Source organism: Triticum urartu, chromosome 2 (assembly GCF_003073215.2).
Source record: "Triticum urartu cultivar G1812 chromosome 2, Tu2.1, whole genome shotgun sequence".
In the NCBI taxonomy this organism is placed as follows: Eukaryota; Viridiplantae; Streptophyta; class Magnoliopsida; order Poales; family Poaceae; genus Triticum; species Triticum urartu.
In genome coordinates, this window is record NC_053023.1 from 693,498,906 (window position 1) to 693,514,641 (window position 15,736).

Sequence of the window (15,736 nt, forward strand, 5' to 3'; positions counted from 1 at the left end):
AGCACCCATTCGCGAGCTACGCCCGTCGCAACATTGTTGTGGACATCCTCCTCTAGCGTTGGTGTCGCTCATGCTCAATCTTCAAGTCCAATCTTGAAGCTTGGGTGCAAAGTTTCGTACCGTCGCTATAGCCGCCACACAAGTGTTATAAACCACTTCCTCCATTTTTACATGTTTGCGGTGCTTAGCGTTTCTTACCCTCGATTTGTTTCAAAACCTTTTGAGGATTTTAGAGAGGTTTTCAACCCTGGTGTAACCAGTGCAACTGAACTTTTGTTGTGGTTTTAATTTGTTTTTGAATTTTGTGACATGGTAAATCTATGTTGTGTATAACTCAGAATTTTTAAAAGGTCTTCGAGCTTTTGGTGTGCCGGCTGCCGCCTTAACCCAGCGAGTGGCCAGTGGGAGGGAGCGAGAGAACTTGTAAGACATGCCTAAAATGGGAAGGGAAAGAAATGAAACAAGTATTTTCTCCGGTCGGGATCGAATCGAAACGGGAAAGAATTGTCACGCGCGCTACCCCACCATATCCGCTCCACCCAGCTTCGGGAGGCCGACATCGTGAGAAAGCTGCACCAGTCAGCCGCGCCCACACCCGCGGCTAAACCACCGCCAAGCGAACCGGCAGCCGGCAGACGCCCCCACCCACCCAGCACGAGGCAGGCGAGAGCACCGAGCGACGTGCCGACGACATGGGCGACGTCGCCGTGGCAGCGGGCGTGCTCTCCTCCCCGCCGACCCCGCCGCCGCCGGAACTGGGCATGGTGGCGCGCGCCGTGGAGCGGCTCGTGGCGCGGAACGACGCGCTGCTGCTGCTGGACGCGCAGCAGGGCGGCGGCGAGGGGATCACCGGGATGGCGGCGTTCGAGGGCACGGGCCCGCCGCGGGATCGGCGTGGCGCAGTACCTGGAGCGGGTGCACCGGTACGCGGCGCTGGAGCCCGAGTGCTACGTGGTGGCCTACGCGTACGTGGACCGGGCCGCGCACCGCCGCCCGGCCGCCGCCGTCGCGTCCAAGAACGTGCACCGGCTGCTCCTCGCATGCCTCCTCGTCGCCTCCAAGGTCCTGGACGACTTGTAAGTTTTCTTTCTCTTCTTCCTTCCATGCTACTCGACGACCGACGCAATAACAGAGTAGGAACTCTATCACCATTGCCGTCAAGCTAGACAAGAACAGCCAGAGAAGCATAACCATCACGTACTAATGATGTACTAGCTACTAAGACAGTGCCGTACGACCGAAGGGCAGAGCTAGGGATCCAGACCAACCATGACCACAACTAACTTTGGAAAAACATGGCCGCAGCAAATAGATCAAAATCCGGAGACGGCAAAGGAGAATACTAGTGGTACTTTGTATGGCAGTGAGGCACTTTCATTCAAGTGGAAGAAAGGGAAGGGGCGTGTACGATTTTGCCTGTGCTCGATCAGTTATTCCCTGTCACGTCAGTTGGTTCGGTGTTACCACACACTCAAGTATAACGACTGGTAGGTGTAGTACGTACACTGGCTATGTTTTTTACACTGGCTATGTATGTGGCGCTTCATGCATGATCCGTCCGTATTTAATTATGTCGTCGTCAAACAAAAGTTTAGACTCTTCAAAGTACAGTACATGACAGGTACCTCCATAAATAAACAACGTCTTGATCAGACAGATCACGGAGATATACTGCGTGATTGTTGCCTGACGTAGTGACGTTGATCAGGATGAATGCCCAAGTCACATTTTGCTCGATTGGCGCTTTTTCACACATTCACGCATGTTCCATGGTGAAAATTAATAAGTAAACTGATTAACTGAACCCTGTTGGATCTTGCCTGACATGCGGATACATGTGGGGTGCATGCAGCCACCACGACAACGCCTTCTTCGCGCGCGTGGGCGGAGTGAGCAACGCGGAGATGAACAAGCTGGAGCTGGAGCTCCTCGGCGTGCTCGACTTCGAGGTCATGCTCAGCCGCCGCCTCTACGACCTCTACCGCGCGCACCTCCACAAGCAGCAGGCCGACGACCACCACGACACGTCCATCAAGCCGGATCAGGAGCCCTCGAGGGTCGACGGCGGCGAGGAGGACCACGACGATGACCGGATAACGCGGCTGCCGGAAGGCGTCTTGCGGTACGACTGGAGCCAGCAGGCGCCGGCGGCGAACGGCGGGCGGCGACACTCGTCGTCGCAGGCACCGTCGCGGTACTCCTAGGTAGCTTCTGCCTTCTGGGCTAGGCCACGTACAGCGATCGATGTGCACATTAACTAACTGTATACGTACTGCTCGGATTCGATGTGTATGGACGGTGAGTGGAATACAAACCTCCTCCCGTCGTTTTAATTCCAGGCAGGAATGAAGATGTCACCGGTAATCTAGACCTGTAAAATAAATATAGGTGTAAAAACTTACACCCATTCTAAAAGGGTGTTTGTTTCCAGGGACTTATTGGTTTAGGGACTTAAAAAAGTTCCTATAAGTCCCATCTAAACCAAACAAGAGGGACTTATAGGGACTTAAAGTGGGCATTTGAGATTTATGAAATAAGACTCCCAAGGAGGAACTTAAAGGGACTTATAGTTGTAATATGGTTTTTTAGTCAATGTTAAGTCCTAGAAACCAAACAGGTAGAAACTTTTTAGGGACTTGGGACTTATAAGTTGGGACAAAAAAAAGTCCTAAAACTTATAAACCAAACAGAGCCTAAGCAGGGCGTAAGATTGGAGTTAAATCTGCCGGTACTGTACCTGCTTAAACTTGAATGCCAAGAACCTTGCATGCAAGCATTGCCTCCTTTTTTGTTAAGTGCTGTCCTTTTTTCCTTTTGTATGTGTGTTTGTGTTAGTGTGTGACACATTCAGTTCAGTTCGCCCACCCTTAAAAAATTATCCGGAACACTCCAATTTTATATACATGGAACACATTACATTAGATTGTTAATTTCAAGTTTAAGTATTGTTTTGAAACAGTTTTTACTATTTGTGTATTAAATGGACTTATGGCTGGATATAATTTAGATTTGAACTACAATTATCTCAAATAAGATATTAAATTTTTTATTTGAATATGAATAATCCAAGTAAGCCTCATAAAATTTTGCAAATAATTTGAAGCAATTTTGAACAGGCAACAACTTAGATATTTTCTAAATTGAAAAAAAAGAAAGACAAAAAAGGGACGCATTTTTCGTATTTAAATTTCCATCCATAATAAAAGATACAAGAGATACATGGATGAAGGAGAATGAGGAAGGCTAATTTCCTTCCGGCAAGGGAGAACATATAGAGACACGACTAGAGGAGTGCATTCTATTAAGAGAATGATTTAAGTAGATGGCATAGATACAAGTCATCAATGTATACTCTTAGTGGAAATTTTTAAACAAATTATTTGAGAATAGATAGACATTAAGTGAATAAAAGAAAAATGCAAAAGGATGTTGGAGATAATCATGAAAGCCAAATGAATCTACAAGATGGGTTTGGGAACTCAATGCCACCGATTTTTAGTTATTACACACCAAAGTTTTTTTTATAAAACATTAGATACTTAATGCAAGGGATTCTACCAAAGTCTAAATCCTGTATTTTAGGACACATCAGTAGCTAGATTATTATCATGATATATTAAAGCTAACATAGCGACTCAAACAACAACTGGAAGCAGGAGTAAACATCTAGCCGCGCAAATGGGCGGATCACTCGGCTAGTTTTAATAAAAATAAATACAATATTAGAAATTTAACAACTTAGTTTTTCTAGTGGGGTTCTTTCTTGAATATATATGGGGCACTAGATCATTCTTCCCACACGACCAAAGTCAGAAGAAGGATAAGTCAACCTTGTCAACAAAATCGCCAGTTATACCCCACAAGTTGATCTATGTAGAACTAAAACATTTAGGAACTATGAAAATGGATACACTAGTCCTTGTGGTGGGATGAACAAAAGCATGATGCACGGTGGATTTACAAAATACTAAGGTGATTGAGAACTTACAAACTTCCACACACATAAAGTACCTACTTAAACATTATTGGGATTTACTAATTCTCATATAGATGGGAATTAGTTTTTTTTCTTGAGAATAAGATTGGAATTAGTTAAGTGTCATCTATCTAACTCTATAATATAGGGGAAATGATATGGTTCAGCCGGCGGATTAACAAGCTTGCGTCCACCGTCTTAGTTGCACGCCATGCGTCCCATGTGGCGTGGTGAACCAGCCCCCCATGATCTCTCCTTTCTTCAACAACGCATCTATTGAAGAAAAAAAGATTGCAACAAGACCCCTATTACAAAAACAATTAAATTGCAATAAGGCCTGTTAGACTGTATATGTATACGTAGACTTGTGTATACGTGTTGTACTTGTACTTGTACCCTTTGATACTTATATATAATGAGATAGCCGCACCTCTCAAGGATGTCGAGCAGTTGCCCCATTATCCTGGTTATAACATGGTATCAGACTAGGGTTTCCCGTCTTCCGCTGCAACCCTTGCGCCGCCGCCGATCGCTGCTGCACCGCCGCCGATCGCTGCCGCCGCCTTGCCCGATGGCCTCCGCGCACTCCGCCGCCGCCTCGGCTTCCTCCCCTGCTGGCGCGCCGGTCGCCCCCTCGTCGCCCTTCCTCGCGTCCCCCCCGCTCGCCACGGCTTGGCGGCCGCCGTCGCTGCCCGCCGAAGGCCATCTGCAGGGCGGGCAGGAGCAGGGCGGGCCGGGCCTTCCCCAGCCACCGATCGCTACTGGCGGCGCCTCGCCCTCGACCTTCGCCTTCGCGCCGCCACCTCTTCGCGGCGCCGCGCCGTCCGCCTACGGGGCGGCTCCCCAACCCTACGGAGCCCCTCCGCCCTACTATGGCGCGACCCCGACCTACGCTCCGTGGTACGGCGCCCCTGCACCAACCTACGGCGCCGCGCCACCGATGCCTTCCACCTGGCCGACGCCTCCGTCATCACAGACGGCGTTGTCGCCCTATGGCGCGGCCTACGGCACCGCACCCGCCGTGTCTCCGGTGGCCCCGCCTGGTCCGGTCGATGCCCCTTCCGGTCCTGGCTACGAGGCGTCCTTGGCCCTCGCTCCCCATGATGTGCAGAACATGGGTCCCCATGCGGGTTGTGCTCCGACGCCGTCGCCGTTCTACTTCTTGCATCTACTTCCGGTGAAGCTTACACCAGACAACTACCTGTCCTGGCGGGCGCAGGTGCTACCTCTCCTACGGAGTCGCTACTTGGAGGGCTATGTTGATGGCTCTATCCCGTGCCCGCCGCCGTATCACCCGGCTCATCATGTGTGGGTGGCTCAAGACCAGGCGATACTTTCGGCCATCCAGTCCTTGCTAACTCCGAGCGTGTCGTCGCTTGTCATCTTCGCCGCGACATCCCGGGAGGCTTGGTCTGCACTTCACAGTAGTTTTGCCTCTCAGTCTCAGGCGCGTGCTCACTCTATCCGCACTGAGTTGGGGGAGACCAAGCTTGGAGGCCTCACCATCACGGAGTACTTCAACAAGATGTCAGGTCTTGCAGACACGCTGGCCTCCATTGGCCAGCCCCTTGGAGATGAGGACTTCACCACTCATGTGCTCAATGGCCTCGATGATGACTATGACAATCTCATTGAGAACGTCCATGGGCGCGAGGCGCCTCTCCCGCCGCGGGAACTGTATGCGCGGCTCCTTGGTCGCGAACAGCGCATCAAAGCGCGTCGATCTACTCCGAGTTTTGCCTCTGCTAACGCCGCAACCCGTGGCAAATCGTAGAAGCCGTCGCTCCCTGCCAAGCCGGCGGGCGCATCTCAGCCCTCACGCGGAGCCGCGCCGTCCATCACAGGAGGATCACGGCCGGTGGCTTGCTGCCCCAGTTGTGGTGCTCAGCAGGCGTGCCAGCTGTGTGGGATTGAGCGCCACGTAGCTTCTCGCTGTCATCGCCGCTACAAACAAGATTTCCTTGGCCTTGGCAACAATGGCAAGGGGAATGAAAAACAGGCGGCCGCTGCGGTGGTGGGTCATGAGCACGGGCGTACTCCATCCTACTCGATTGATCCCTCGTGGTACATGGACACGGGAGCTACCAACCACCTCACCAACGACATGAGCAAGCTCTCGGTCCAGGAGCCATATCGCGGTCATGATCAGGTGCACACCGCCAACGGAGCAGGTATGTGCATCTCCCATGTTGGTCAGGCATCCCTTCTTGCACACAATTCACGAAAACTGCATTTGTCTAACATCCTTCGTATTCCCACTGCTTCGCGTAGTTTGTTGTCTGTTCCACAACTTACTCGTGACAATAATGTCCTTGCTGAATTTCACCCTTTTCGTTTCTTTATCAAGGATCGGGACACGAGGGCCGTTCTGCTTAGCGGTCGTCTTCGCGGTGGCTTGTATGCACTTGACACACCAACCGCACCTCCCATGCAGTTTTCTCCTCAGACGTTCAGTGGTGTTCGTGTCTCACCTACACATTGGCACACGCGACTTGGTCATCCTGCTGCTCCCATAGTCCGTCATGTGTTACATCGTCATGAGCTACCAGTTGTGTCAAATAAAACTGCTGAAACTATTTGTGATGCCTGTCAGCAGGGCAAGAGTCACCAACTCCCGTTTTCAGAGTCTAGTCGTGTTGTGAAACATCCTCTTGAGCTTATTTTTCCGATGTATGGGGTCATGCCCAAACGTCTGTTAGTGGGCATAATTATTATGTCAGTTTCATTGATGCTTACAGTCGATTTACCTGGCTCTATCTTATTAAGAAAAAATCTGATGTGTTTGATGTGTTTATCCAGTTTCAAGCACATGTTGAGCGTCTCCTTCGCCAGAAAATTATTCATGTCCAAAGCGACTGGGGGGGTGAATATCACAACCTCAACTCATTCTTTAACAAGCTTGGGATTACACACCGTGTGTCTTGCCCCCATACGCATCAGCAGAATGGGACTGCCGAACGTAAGCATCGTCACCTTGTAGAAACTGGCATCACCTTATTAGCTCATGCCTCCGTACCTTTTAGGTTCTGGAGTGATGCTTTCTCCACTGCCTGTTTTTTGATCAATAGGCTGCCTTCACGACTACTGAATATGAAAACCCCACTTGAACTCTTGTTCAATGAAATCCCAGACTACACCTTTCTCAAAGTCTTCGGGTGTGCCTGTTGGCCTCATTTACGTCCATATAATAAACATAAGCTAGAGTTTCGGTCGAAAAAGTGCGTTTTTCTTGGGTATAGTTCCCTTCACAAAGGGTACAAATGCCTACATGTTCCCACCAATCGTATTTACATTTCTCGTGACGTTGTTTTTGATGAGAATGTGTTTCCCTTTCGTGCACTTCTGAATACCTCTATCACTCTTATGCCAGACGCTTCTTCTACCACACTTGTGCCTGATCAATTTGTGGATGTTGTATATGCTCCTGTGTTGCTCCCTAACAATGCTGCAGGTGTTGGCCGTGGCGCTCGTCTCGAGCTCCTTGAGGAACAAGCACCGGCGCGTCCGGAGGACGATCGCGTGCATGGGGCATGCATACCGGGCGGTACTCCGCAACCCGCGAGAGCTGCGCCCGCGGCTGCCTCGCGGGCCTCGCCCGACGCCGCTCAGCGAGCGTCGCCCTCGCCCGCCTCGTGGGAGTCGCCCGAGCTGGCCTTGCATGAGGTCGCTCCTGGGCCAGCCACGCCATGCTCGCATGGGCCGGCTTCGGCTCCCGATGGGCCGGCCACCCGGCCGGCCACCCCAGGATCGCCTGCTCCTTCTGCGCCCAGCGGCTCCGGCGTGGACCTGGGTGACGTGGCCGTGTCGGGCGCCACACCGCCTGCCTCTCCGACGCCTGGTGGCTCTGGCGTGAGCCCTGGCGACTCGGGGTCGCCTCTTTCGTCGCCTGCATCATGCCCTGCGTCGCCACCACAACCTGCTGCTCCTCGACATCGCACGCGCAGTCAGACCGGTGTCTTTCAACCTAAGATTCGGACCGATGGGACTGTTGCGTGGCTCGCCGCGTGCATGGCTCATGCTGCTGCGGATCCCACTGCTGAGCCTCGCCACTTTCAGGCTGCACTAGGCATTCCCCACTGGCGTGCCGCGATGGAACAGGAGTTTCAAGCATTGCTGAAGAATGACACCTGGCAGCTTGTTCCTCCAGTGTCTAGAGGCAATATCCTTTACTCTAAGTTGTCCCCACTGGCGTGTCACGATGGAACAGGAGTTTCAAGCATTGCTGAAGAATGACACCTGGCAGCTTGTTCCTCCAGTGTCTGGAGTCAATATCATTGACTCTAAGTGGGTGTTTAAAGTTAAACGGCATGCTGATGGCTCCATCGAGCGTTACAAGGCAAGGCTAGTGGCTAAGGGCTTCAAACAGAGGTATGGTCTTGACTATGAAGACACGTTCAGTCCAGTTATCAAGCCCACTACCATTCGTCTACTACTATCCCTTGCTGTTACTCGAGGATGGTTTCTCCGTCAGCTTGATGTGCAGAACGCTTTTTTGCATGGAGTTCTGGAGGAGGAGGTTTATATGCGTCAGCCACCAGGGTTTGTGGATCCTGCACGTCCTAATCATCTCTGTCGTCTTTTTAAGGCGCTCTATGGTCTTAAGCAGGCTCCCCGTGCCTGGCATGCACGTCTTGGTTCGGTTTTGCGAGCACTTGGGTTCATTCCTTCTACTGCTGACACATCACTGTTTCTTCTTCAACGCCCTGAGGTTACGATGTATTTACTGGTCTATGTTGATGATATTATTCTCATCAGTTCCTCAGATGCTGCGGCAGACCGTCTTGTGGCTGCATTGAGTGGTGATTTTGCTGTCAAGGATCTCGGTGCTCTGCACTTCTTTCTTGGTCTGGAGGTTTCACGGTCTTCTGCTGGAGTCACTCTTACTCAGAAGAAGTACGCTCTGGATTTGTTGCATCGTGCTGGTATGCTGCAGTGTAAACCTGTCACTACTCCTATGTCTGCCACTGATCGGTTGTCTGCTTTTGATGGAGACCCTCTCTCCTCTGATGATGCCACTGAGTACCGCAGTCTTGTTGGAGGCCTGCAGTATCTTACTATCACCAGACCAGACGTCTCTTATGCAGTCAATCGTGTCTGTCAGTTTCTTCATGCGCCCACATCATCCCATTGGTCAGCTGTGAAGCGCATTCTGTGTTATATATGTCTCACTGCATCTCATGGTTTGCTCCTCCAGCGTGCGCCGTCTTCTGAGATCTCAGCCTTCTCCGATGCAGACTGGGCTGGTAGTCCTGATGACCGGCGATACACGGGGGGGGGGGGGGGGGGGGGGGGGCCCCAACTTGATTGACTGGAATGCTCGCAAGCAGGCTACGGTGTCTCGCAGCAGCACAGAAGCCGAGTACAAAGCAGTTGCTGATGCGACAGCTGAGATCATTTGGGTTCAGTCCTTGCTGAGGGAGTTGCGAGTTCCTTCGGTTCATTCTCCAGTGCTTTGGTGTGATAACATTGGTGCTACATACTTATCATCTAACCCAGTGTTTCATGCTCGGAAAAAACATATCGAGGTTGACTATCACTTTGTTCGAGAGCGTGTTGCACAGAAGCTGCTTAGCATCAAGTTCATATCATCAAAGGATCAACTTGCTGACATCTTCACGAAGCCTCTTCCACAACCACAGTTTGTAGGCTGCAGGCGCAATCTTAACTTAGTTTGTACTTCAGGCCATAGTTAAGATTGAGGGAGGGTGTTAGACTGTATATGTATACATAGACTTGTGTATACGTGTTGTACTTGTACTTGTACCATTTGGTACTTATATATAATGAGATAGCCGCACCTCTCAAGGGTGTCGAGCAGTTGCCCCATTATCCTGGTTATAACAAGGCCTCTGTTGCAAAAAAATGTAACAAGATCTCTATTGCAAAACAAAATGTAACATGACCTCCGTTGCACAAAAAACTGTAACAAAACATATGTGGCAAAAATAAAACTGCAACCTGACCTATGTTTTGCGAAAAAATTGCAACATGACCCGTGTTGTAGAAAATTACCGTTACATGACCTTTCTTGCAGTGGTAGAAGGTGGCGCTCACCCCTCAATCCGCCAGATCCGACTCTCGCGAGGCGACAAACCTTTTAAAAAGATTCGTTAGCCGATGCGTAGAAGCACCCTTGTATTTTTGATTTTTTTTTACATTTTAGAGTTGTTTTTTAAAAGATGGGTACATTGCTTTCACATGAGTGTGTTCACAATTCAAATGTGCGCAACTTATTTGTCCATCTTGGATCCGTAACTTGTTTGATTATGATTTAGTTTTATGCTCCAACATAGTTACATATCCATCCCAACACGAAACTTGCCCCAGTACTTACCTAGTTGCATATCTGTTCTTGATACGTAACTTGATCCTAACTAACCCAGTTATATGTTCACTTTTAATACATAACTGGTCTGACCTAGCTGCATGTTCAGACCAACACGTAATTTGCCCAACTACGACCTAGTTGCATGTTCACACTCGACATTCAACACTCAACTTGCTAATATGTCCACCTCGACACGCAACTTGTCCTCGACACCTAACCAGTTGCATGTGGACCCTTGACATGTAACTTGCTCAACTTTGATCCAGTTGCATGCCCACCCTTGACACACAACTGTTGGAAACATGTCCTGGAGGTAATAATATTGTTATCATTACTATCAAAATATCATATTATTGTGCTATTGATCACTTTGCTGTAGATATTTAGTCTCCATGTGTGGTTGAATTGACAACTCAATTGCTAATACTTACAAATATTTTTTGGCTCCCCTTGTGTCGAATCTATAAATTTGGGTTGAATACTCTACTCTCGAAAACAGTTGCGATCTCCTATACTTGTGGGTTATCAGCAGGTTTAAAGTTATATGGAGACTAAAAAGAAACAGAGGGTGTTGGGATGTCTCAATAGCACCCTAGTGTAGGAAGCACAAGTATGGACGTGGACTCCTGCATTTGCATGTCTGATGACCCACAAGTATAGGGGATCTGTCGTAGTCCTTTCGATAAGTAAGAGTGTCGAACCCAACGAGGAGAAGAAGGAAATGATAAGCGGTTTTCAGTAAGGTATTCTCTGCAAGCACTGAAATTATCGGCAATAGATAGTTCTGTGATAAGGTAATTGGTAACGAGTAGCAAGTAATAAAAGTAAATAAGGTGCAGCAAGATGGCCCAATCCTTTTTATAGCAAAGGACAAGCCTGGACAAACTCTTATATGATGTAAACGCTCCCGAGGACACATGGGAATTATTGTCAAGCTAGTTTTCATCACGATCATATGATTCGCGTTCGGTACTTTGATAATTTGATATGTGGGTGGACCGGTGCTTGGGTGCTGTCCTTACTTGGACAAGCATCCCACTTATGATTAACCCCTATTGCAAGCATCCGCAACTACAATAGAAGTATTAAGGTAAACCTAACCATAGTATGAAACATATGGATCCAAATCATTCCCTTACGAAGCAACGCATAAACTAGGGTTTAAGATTCTGTCACTCTAGCAACCCATCATCTACTTATTACTTCCCAATGCCTCCCTCTAGGCCCAACCAATGGTGAAGTGTCATGTAGTCGGTGTTCACATGACACCACTAGAGGGATGACAACATACATCTCATCAAAATATCGAACGAATACCAAATTCACATAACTGCTAATAGCAAGACTTCTCCCATGTCCTCAGGAACAAACGTAATGTAACACCCACGATGCGGCTATATCTCCCACGTGTCGGAGCACGACTTAGAGGCATAACCGCATTGTAGTCAATGTCGCAAGAGGGGTAATCTTTACACATCCCATTACTGAAAAAGAAAGAGGTACATAGTTGGCTTACAATCGCCACTTCACACAATACATAAATATAGCATTACAATCATCCAGATACAATCAAGGTCCGACTACGGAACCAAAATAAAGACAACCCCAAATGCATAAGATCCCCGATCGCCCCAACTGGGCTCCACTACTGATCGTCTGGAAAGGAAACGTAGTATCGTCCTGAGTCCTCATCGAACTCCCACTTGAGCTCAGTCGTATCTCCTGGAATGGTATCATCGGCACCTGCATCTGGTTTTGGAAGTAATCTGTGAGTCACGGGGACTCAGCAATCTCACACCCTCGCGATCAAGACTATTTAAACTTATGGGTAGGTAAAAGGTATGAGGTGGAGTTGCAACAAGCACTAGCATATATGGTGGCTAATCTTACGCAAATGAGAGCGAGAAGAGAAAAAGGCAAGGCATGGTCGAGAATCTATGATCAAGAAGTGATCCTAGACTACTTACGTTCAAGCATAACACGAGACCGTGTTCTCTTCCCAGACTCCGCCGAAAAGAGACCATCACGGCTACACACGCTGTTGATCCATTTTAATTAAGTTAAGTTTCAGGTTTTCTACAACCGGATATTAACAAATTCCCATCCGCCCATAACCGCGGGCACGGCCTTCGAAAGTTCAGTACCCAGCAGGGGTGTCCCAACTTAGCCCATCACAAGCTCTCACGGTCAACAAAGGTTATTCCTTCTCCCAGGACGGCCCGATCAGACTCGGAATCCCGGTTACAAGACATTTCGACAAAGGTAAAACAAGACCAGCAAAGCCACCCGAATGTGCCGACAAATCCCGATAGGAGCTGCACATATCTCGTTCTCAAGGCACACCGGATAGGTCAAGCTATGAGTAAAACCAACCCTCGAGTTCCCCCGAGGTGGCCCCGCAGGCTGCCCGTTTCGGACCAACACTCAGAGGAGCACTGGCCCGGGGGGGTTTAAAAATAAAGATGACCCTTGAGTCCGCGAAACCCAAGGGAAAAAGGCTAGGTGGCAAATGGTAAAACCAAGGTTGGGCCTTGCTGGAGGAGTTTTATTCAAGGCAAACTGTCAAGGGGTTCCCATTATAACCTAACCGCGTAAGGAACGCAAAATCAAGGAACATAACACCGGTATGACGGAAACTAGGGCGGCAAGAGTGGAACAAAACACCAGGCATAAGGCCAAGCCTTCCACCCTTTACCAAGTATATAGGTGCATTAAAGTAAACAAGATATAATAATGATATCCCAATAATAAACATGTTCCAACAAGGAACAAACTCCAATCTTCACCTGCAACTAGCAACGCTATAAGAGGGGCTGAGCAAAGCGGTAACATAGCCAATCAACGGTTTGCTAGGAGAAGGTGGGTTAGAGGTTTGACATGGCAATATGGGAGGCATGATATAGCATGTGGTAGGTATCGCGGCATAGGCATAGCAAAAGAGCGAGCAACTAGCAAGCAAAGATAGAAGTGATTTCGAGGGTATGGTCATCTTGCCTGCAAAGTTCTCCGAGTTGACGTAAGCTTGATCCTCGTAAGCGTACTCAACGGGTTCCTCGATCACGTACTCGTCTTCGAGCTCTACCCAAAGCAAGAACACAAGCAAAGGGAGACACAATCAACCACGGTGCAATGCGCAAGCAACATGATGCAAAACATGGCATGATATGCGGGATGTGATATGCAATGCATATGCATGCTCCGGAAGGAAAATATTGAACCATGCCTCAACTTGGCAAACCAAGAGTGTCGCTGGAAAGATGAGTTGATTTCGGTCGAAATCGATATAAAGATCACCAGAATCGGATGCAATGTTTGCAAATAGCAAGCAAAACAATAATGGCACTAAACTGCGATTAACAGCATGATGCCATCTAGAATGCATCAAGAAAATAAGCTACTGCACCCTAACATGGCAACAAAGCAGATGTCAGTGATCCACTCAAGAAGCTTGACAAAAGATGAACACTGAGCTACGGCTAATTCACATAATAGCAGGTTCAAACAAGCATGGAAAAAGTGCAAAAGATATCAGGTTCACAGACTTAGTAAAATTAACAACATGTCAGGAAATAACACCAGGAAGCAATGTTTAGAGAAAGATAACAACATGCTACAGGAACATATCATGGCAAAGCAAGGCATGGCATGAATCTACTCAAAGCATGTAACAAAAGTCCCTTACTGACCACAAGCCAAAAAGGATCAGAAGATACAATGGCAACCATGTGAACATAGCAAGTTTCATTAACAGATTCAGACTTAGCAGAAAACTGGACATGGAAAAAACAGAGTTATGTAGGCATGTTTGCGAGCTCGATGCACTCACCACAAGGCATTGCATGACAAACTAAGCATACACCCAGCAATAAGACATGTTCAAGTAGCTAACCATGGCAATAACCAACTCATAGCATGCATGGATCAACTACAACAACCGGCCACACCCCGTTATCTACGTTGGTCTGAACAGCCAATCATATGGAGCAGAGAGGATCACCCACTCCAGGTCGATAATCCGGGTCAGTTGGCTCTGGTGGTGGCGCCTCAGGTGGGAGGTTATAAGTTCACCAAGGTGCTCATGGATGGAGGGAGCAGCATTAACATCCTATACTATGAGACCTTCCGTTGTATGGGACTTACCTTTGGGGATGATCATGATTCTAGGTCGGAGACATTAATGTTTGAAGTGGTGAAAATCCAAAGTCCATATCATGCCCTGTTTGGGCGTCCGGCATATGCCAAGTTTATGGCTCGGCCCTGTTATGTGTATTTGCAGCTCAAGATGCCGGGTCACAAGGGGACAATAACGGTTCACGGAAGCCGCAAAATCGCTTTGGAATGCGAGGAAGGAGATGCGGCTTATGCAGAGACGGTTTGTGCCGCCGAGGAGTTGAAGTACTATAAAGACAATGTTGACCCGGCGGACATGACTCTGTTGAAGAAGCCAACTACGGAGCATGATCCGGCCCCGAAGTTCAAATCGGCAGCAGAAACTAAGCTTGTTGACTTCGTACCTGGCGATTTGTCCAAGCAATTCAGCATTAGTGCCAACTTGGATCCGAAATAGGAAAGCGCGCTCATCGAGTTCATCCGTGAGAATCGGGACATTTTTGCATGGAAGCCCTCTGACATGCCAGGTGTACCGAGGCAACTCGCTGAGCACACACTTAATGTGGATCCTAAATACAAACCGGTGAAACAGTTCCTCCGCCGGTTTAACAAAGAAAGATGCAAGGCGATTGAAGAAGAGGTAGCCAGGCTCTTAGCAGCTGGTTTTATTGTTGAAGTTTTCCACCCTGAGTGGCTTGCCAATCTGGTGCTAGTCCTTAAGAAAAACGGCACCTGGCGTATGTGTGTGGATTACACAGATCTTAATAAAGCTTGTCCAGCGGATCCTTTTGCCCTCCCCCGTATTGATCAAATCATTGATGCTACGACGGGTTGTGAGAGTTTAAGTTTTTTGGATGCATATTCTGGCTATCATCAGATCAAAATGGCAGTTAAAGACCAGGAGAAGACGGCATTCATAACTCCCTTTGGAGCCTTCTGCTATATGTCTATGCCCTTTGGGCTCAAAAGTGCCCAGGCAACTTATCAACGGTGTGTACAAAATTGTCTTCACAAGCAGATTGGCCGTAATGTACATGCTTACGTGGATGATATCGTGGTTAAATCCAGGGAGAAGGAGACTCTGGTTGATGATTTGAAGGAAACCTTTGATAACCTAAGGACGTACAAGATGATGCTTAATCCGGACAAGTGTGTCTTTGGTGTACCGGCGGGCAAGTTATTGGGTTTTCTGGTGTCCAACAGGGGAATTGAGGCTAATCTGGAGAAGATCACATCCATCACTTCCCTGGCTAAACCGAAGTGTATCAATGATGTTCAACGCCTGGCAGGCCGGATTGCCGCGTTAAGCCGGTTTATCAGCC

The 15,736-nt window shown here is 48.5% G+C and overlaps 1 pseudogene; it reads left to right on the forward strand.

Annotated features, from left to right (window-relative positions):
• The first annotated feature begins 560 nt into the window (after window positions 1-560).
• On the forward strand, window positions 561-2,364 carry LOC125539807 (annotated as a pseudogene).
• Window positions 2,365-15,736: the final 13,372 nt, after the last annotated feature.